Raw genomic sequence first — 6,000 nt, forward strand, 5'->3', positions numbered from 1 at the left:
AGGTTGGGGAGCTACGGTAGCCCAACACATATTTCAAGGGAACTGGCCAAACGAGATAAGTCAACGATCCTCGAACTTCAGAGAATTAAAAGCTGTGGAGGAAGTCCTCAAAGCAGCGGTAACTCTTGTTCAGAATTCCCATATCAAGATCTACTCGGACAACATGACAACAGTTGCCCATCTTCGTCATCAGGGAAGTACAAGACACGAGGATCTAAAGTCCATATCAGCCAGAATATTTTCCTGGGCCAAAGAACATGTTCTCTCTCTTTCTGCTCTGCACATAAGAGGGGAAATAAATATACAGGCCGACTTCCTGAGCATAGAGAAGATCCATCCCGGAGAATGGGGTCTAGACCCAGAGACTTTTCAGATTTTGGTCAGAAAGTGGGGACAGCCGGAAGTGGACCTGTTCGCGAACGCCCAGAACACAAAAGTGGATCAATTTTTTTCACTAGATCCAACCAATCCGGGGCTAGGAGTAGACGCATTGGCCCAACCATGGACATTCTCACTGGCCTACCCTTTTCCTCCATTACCAATTCTACCAAGGGTCCTACAGATGATAAGGACAGAAAGGGTCAGTGTAATCTTAGTAGCTCCATTTTGGCCCAAAAAAAGTTGGTTTGGGTCCCTCATCAGCCTAAAAGTAGATGGACCAATGGCACTACCTCCGATCAAGAACCTCCTCTATCAGGGGCCAATACTTCATCCAGACCCCTAGAGATTACACCTGAATGCCTGGCTTCTGAATTCTCAATTCTGAGGACCAGAGGGCTGTCAAAGAAGGTCATTAGTACGCTACAGAAAAGCCGGAAGACCGTTACCAATTCCATTTATCAGAAAATATGGAAAACCTATATCACGTGGAGTGCTCCTGAATGGCCCAACCCAGACAGGCCGAACTTAGCCAGAATCCTGGATTTTTTACAAGATGGTCTAGAGAAAGGTCTCAAACCCAGCACCCTCAAGGTACAGGTGGCGGCACTGAGCTCGTATTTTGACCAACCTCTAGCCGAACACAGATGGATAAGAAGGTTTATGACGGCAGCATCCCGCATATCTCCAAGATCCATAAATATAGTCCCATCTTGGGACCTCAATATAGTCCTGAAGGGACTTACACTTCCACCTTTCGAACCTTTGTCATCAATAGCAATGAATAGACTCGCCTGGAAAACCACCTTCCTGATAGCCATAACTACAGCCAGGAGAGTAGGTGAACTACAGGCCCTATCGATCAATGAACCCTACATGAGGATTCTACAAGATAGGCTTATTCTGCGATTGGATCCATTCTTTCTTCCAAAGGTCGTCTCTGACTTTCATAAATCACAGGAGATAATTCTCCCTTCCTTTTATCAAGAACCAAAAAATGAAGAAGAACAACAGTTCCATACTTTAGACGTTCGAAGAATGGTACTTTATTACCTTCAAATTTCAGATAAAATTAGGAAGGATCAGAATTTATTTATCCATCTTCATGGGCAGAATAAGGGAAAGAAGACTTCCAAATCTACAATTGCCAATTGGATCAAGAGAGCAATCTTGGAGGCCTATCAGATCCAAGGCCTTCCACCGCCAGAAAAATTCACAGCTCATTCTACTAGAGCAACAGCTGTCTCCTGGGCCGAGAAAGCCAGTGCTTCCATTGAGCAAATATGCAGAGCTGCTACGTGGTCCTCGGTCCATACATTTTCCAAACATTACAGGCTAGACCTGATGTCAAAGGAGGACTTGGCCTTCGGAGAAAAAGTCCTTGGGGCTATAGTCCCTCCCTAATAGATTACTCTTGGGTACTGCTCCATGTGTGCTGTCGTGGTGGTTACTAGAGAAAATAGAATTATTCTTACCGTTAATTTGGTTTCTAGTAACTCACCACGACAGCAGGTGTAATCCCTCCCTATGCTTGATATACGTTCTGAAAAGAATAAATATAATTTGAAGCATTCCTTCTCCTGTGGTCCTTTATAATAACACTGAGGGAGAGGATGAGGGAGGGGTTATTTAACCTCTTGTCATTTCCTGTCCCTATTATGAAAGGGGTAACATCCTCCAGGTGTGCTGTCGTGGTGAGTTACTAGAAACCGAATTAACGGTAAGAATAATTCTATTTTTTTTTCTATAAGCACATGTGCAGGTGCTTGCTGTGGACCGGCGAGTCCATGTATTTCTTTTTTCCTTCTGTGATCAACTTGCTGTGGCTCAGTGGGGTCATGAAGCCTGAAGGCGTCTGGCGGTAACTCGGCGGGGTTACGAAGTTTGCTGTGGATCGGCGGGTCCACGAAGTCTGCGGTGCAGAGCCTTGTAAAGTGTAGCTGCAGTTGTAGCAAAGAGAAAAAAGAGAAAGGAAAAAAAAAAGAAAAAGACATTGCTGGTTTAGAGTGTGCAGACTCTTAAAGGGCCAGAGTCACATTGGTGTGCTGTGCGAACTGGGGCCTGAGAGTACGGTGGGAAGTCCACGGGGTGTACCCCAGAGTGGGGTGGTGTCCCTAAAGGGGGTGGAGTCCCAAAACGGAGTGGTGACCCCAAATAATTATGGTTGGCCAAAAAGGGGCTGCATCTCAAAAGGGGGTAGTTGCCCAAAAGGGGGTTGAGTCCCTAAAAGGGGTGGTGGCCCTAAAGGAGAAAATGGTCCACAAGGGGGCGGTAACCCAAATAGGGGTGGAGTCCCTAATAGGGGTGGTGGCCCTAAAGGAGAAAATGGTCCTCAAGGGGGTGGTAACCCAAAAGGGGGTGGAGTCCAAAAAGGGGGCGGCGACCCAAATAAAGGTGGTGGCTAAAAAAGGGGCAGCGGCGAATTTGCTGATAAACTGTTGCCGGGTTCAGTGTTTGAACAGCGCATGTCCAGGATATTGTACTGACTTTTCATCTGACGATGTCACAGAGCTGTTCTGTAGAAGTCAATGGAGTGTGCGTGACTGGACTTCTGGACTCAGGGAGCCTGGTGACGCTGGTTAGCGCCACACTCCCTGTCTATCTGATTCCCAGAAGGAAGATGGAAGTTCACTGCATTCATGGGGTCGCTAGGGATTATCCGGTGTCCAGGGTAATCATTGAGACGCCCACGTTTATTGCCAGCCATGATGTACCTGTAGTCCCAGACTTACCATTCCCTGTTGCAATAGGCCAGGACTTCGAAAGGTTTTCTGACTTGTGGGAGGAAAGGGGAGTGTCTGATTGCTCAGAACGGAGTCGGAATGACTCTAAGGGAGCCCCACCACAACAGGCGGCTGTAGTGATTCCAGATTGTGTGATGTGTGAAAAGGAGATAGCGACACCTAAGGTCGATAGTCCAGAGTTACGGGTGACCGGAAGAAAGTGTGGGTCTGACACCAGTTTAAGTGGGGACTTGCTGTTCCAGGATGACAGAGTGAGAGGGGGTGACTCCTATTCAGACTGTGACTCAAGCACAAAGGGAAAAGAGTGCAGTAAGGAGGAGCCGAGTAAAAATCACAGATCTTCATCTCGTCTCGGGGGACGCAAAAAGGCGGGACAAGTTACACCCTCTGAGAAGAAAGATGATGAGGAAGAGACAGGGTCAGGTGCAGATAACATTATTGTCCTTGATGAGGAGGTCACTTTATCTCTGACAAACCCTAGCACTGAGGTAGTTAGTGTTGGGCTGGGGTTAGAACAGATCTGTAGTAGACCCACGTCTGCAATGCCCAGAAAGACTGAACTGGCTCAGTATGATGAAGTACCTGATGCTGAAGAGATGGAGAACTCTGAAGTTACCAAGAGTCCAGAGGTACCGAACAGTAAACAGACAGAGAGCCCAGGAGAGACCATAGAGGTGGTTGCGGAAACAGGTGGAACTCTGAAGAGGCAGAGGGTGGGTGGACAATAGCCCCCGTTTGAAAGTTTAATTAAAGAACTGGTGGTGCGACATGTGCTGGCCAAAAGAGAGCAGGACCATAACATAGAGCTGCTTAAAGAAACTGTTGAACAAGAAAGGGTCCTGAGGCAAGCAATTGAGCACAAAGTGGGTGACCTAGAGAAGGAGGTCGTTGAACTCAGAGGTCACCTATCAGCGTGTCAGGCCATGAATAGGGCCATATTGAAAGATATGGATGTGCTCAGAATGGCTCAAGAAAAGCATCAGCAGGAGCTTCTCCAGAGAGAGGAGGAACGTCGCTGCCTGGCAGAGGAGTTGCCAATGCCCATCTTGGCGAAGGCTCAAGCGCAAGAAAAGACTGATGAAGAGTTAGTGCTAAAAGCGGAACAAGAGAGTCACCCGGTTGTGGCAGATGTCCGTGAAGATGAGACCCCGCTTTTCAAGAGCATAATAGAAGTACCCAAAGACATGCGAGAAGTGTGCGCCAGGAAGGGTGTGCATGAAGCATTTAGAAAGGCAGTAGAGGCTTGTAGTGTGCACTGGGCACATGAGACTCAGCAATTGGTCATACTGTCGACTAGGGAAGTCACAGTGAAGCGGGTGGCTGTCCTGAGGGATATGCACCTACACTGCCTCCGTACAAAGCAGAAGATCATTTTGAAGAATGATGAAGCCGTTCGATGTTTGGAGTGTGAAAGGAAAGCTCTTAGTCGGCTTGGCTTAGTGGAAGACACAGTCCAAGTACCTAAAGGTCTGGTGGCGAAGGTCATTGGGAAACTTGGGAGAGTAATGCAGGAGATGGTGGATAAATCCGGTCTGAAGAGACTGAGGATACCGGCTGATGAAGAGGTCCAGGTCATGGGTGAAGATGGGATGGTTCCGTTTCTGGTTGTCGGATCCAGAGAGAGTCTTAAGAATATCCGCATGCTCCTGGAATATCGCATGGCATACCTAAGGGAGGTAGAGCAGCCGAGACTTGAGAGACTGCAAGTTAATAAACAGCTGCTAGAGAGGCAAAGAGGTGCTCTAAAGCCTGGAAGTCCTCAAGCTGAAGTTAACAGAGGATATAGATGTAAAGAGAAGAGCTGCTCTCCGAAGAAAGACAATAGGAGAGATCAACGACCGAGAGAGAACCGAAGGTGGTCAGATGGAAGAGCTAGAAATAGTGACTCCTCAGTTAGCTCAGGGCTCAGTGACTTAAGCGGGAGATCCTGTAGCAGACGAGATGACAAGGGGTCATCATTATCAAAGGATGTGACGGAAAGGGATGACGAATGCCGATGAAAGGGTTCAATAACAGGCCCTGACTTAGACAGACGGTTTGACTGTCAGGGACGACTGAGAGGGGTCTCTAGTCGGTTTAGGACAAGTGCCAAGCCCCATGGCTTTAGGAAGAGGGGGCAGGTATGTAACGTGGCTAAAGGTTGGATAGTTGACGGGAGGTATGTATCACAGAGAAGGCTTGTCACTGTGATGTGACCCGGAGTGTCTTCTGTAATGCACATAAAGCAATAAGAAATTGTTTAGGATATTTGGGTCCGGGTTACGGGTAGCTATGAGAGATGGGAGGGTCTGGCTACCCATATACCTCACCCCTGGGTAAGGGGCATAACCGTGCCTATCTATGTTTGTTTCAGGACCTGTGGTGATGTCAGAACCACATGTCTAATCATGTGATGGGTTCCTGGTTGATTACACCTATGTAAAGAGGTGTGTGTGTGTAGGACATGGAGAGAGTGGTTTGGGAGTCTGCAAGAGTGGACAGACTTCCATGTGTCCTGGCTGGACACTGCAGAGTGGCCTGTGTGTTGGACGGTTCCACGTGGGGACAGGTGTCCTGAACAACACACAGAGACCATCTTTAGGCTGGAGAGCCTACAGTTAGGGCCAGAAATATTTGGACAGTGACACAAGTTTTGTTATTTTAGCTGTTTACAAAAACATGTTCAGAAATACAATTATATATAATATGGGCTGAAAGTGCACACTCCCAGCTGCAATATGATAGTTTCCACATCCAAATCAGAGAAAGGGTTTAGGAATCATAGCTTTGTAATGCATAGCGTCCTCTTTTTCAAGGGACCAAAAGTAATTGGACAATGGACTCTAAGGGCTGCAATTAACTCTGAAGGCGTCTCCCTCGTTAACCTGTAATCAATGAA

The sequence above is a fragment of the Ranitomeya imitator genome, chromosome 4 (assembly GCF_032444005.1).
Source record: "Ranitomeya imitator isolate aRanImi1 chromosome 4, aRanImi1.pri, whole genome shotgun sequence".
In the NCBI taxonomy this organism is placed as follows: Eukaryota; Metazoa; Chordata; class Amphibia; order Anura; family Dendrobatidae; genus Ranitomeya; species Ranitomeya imitator.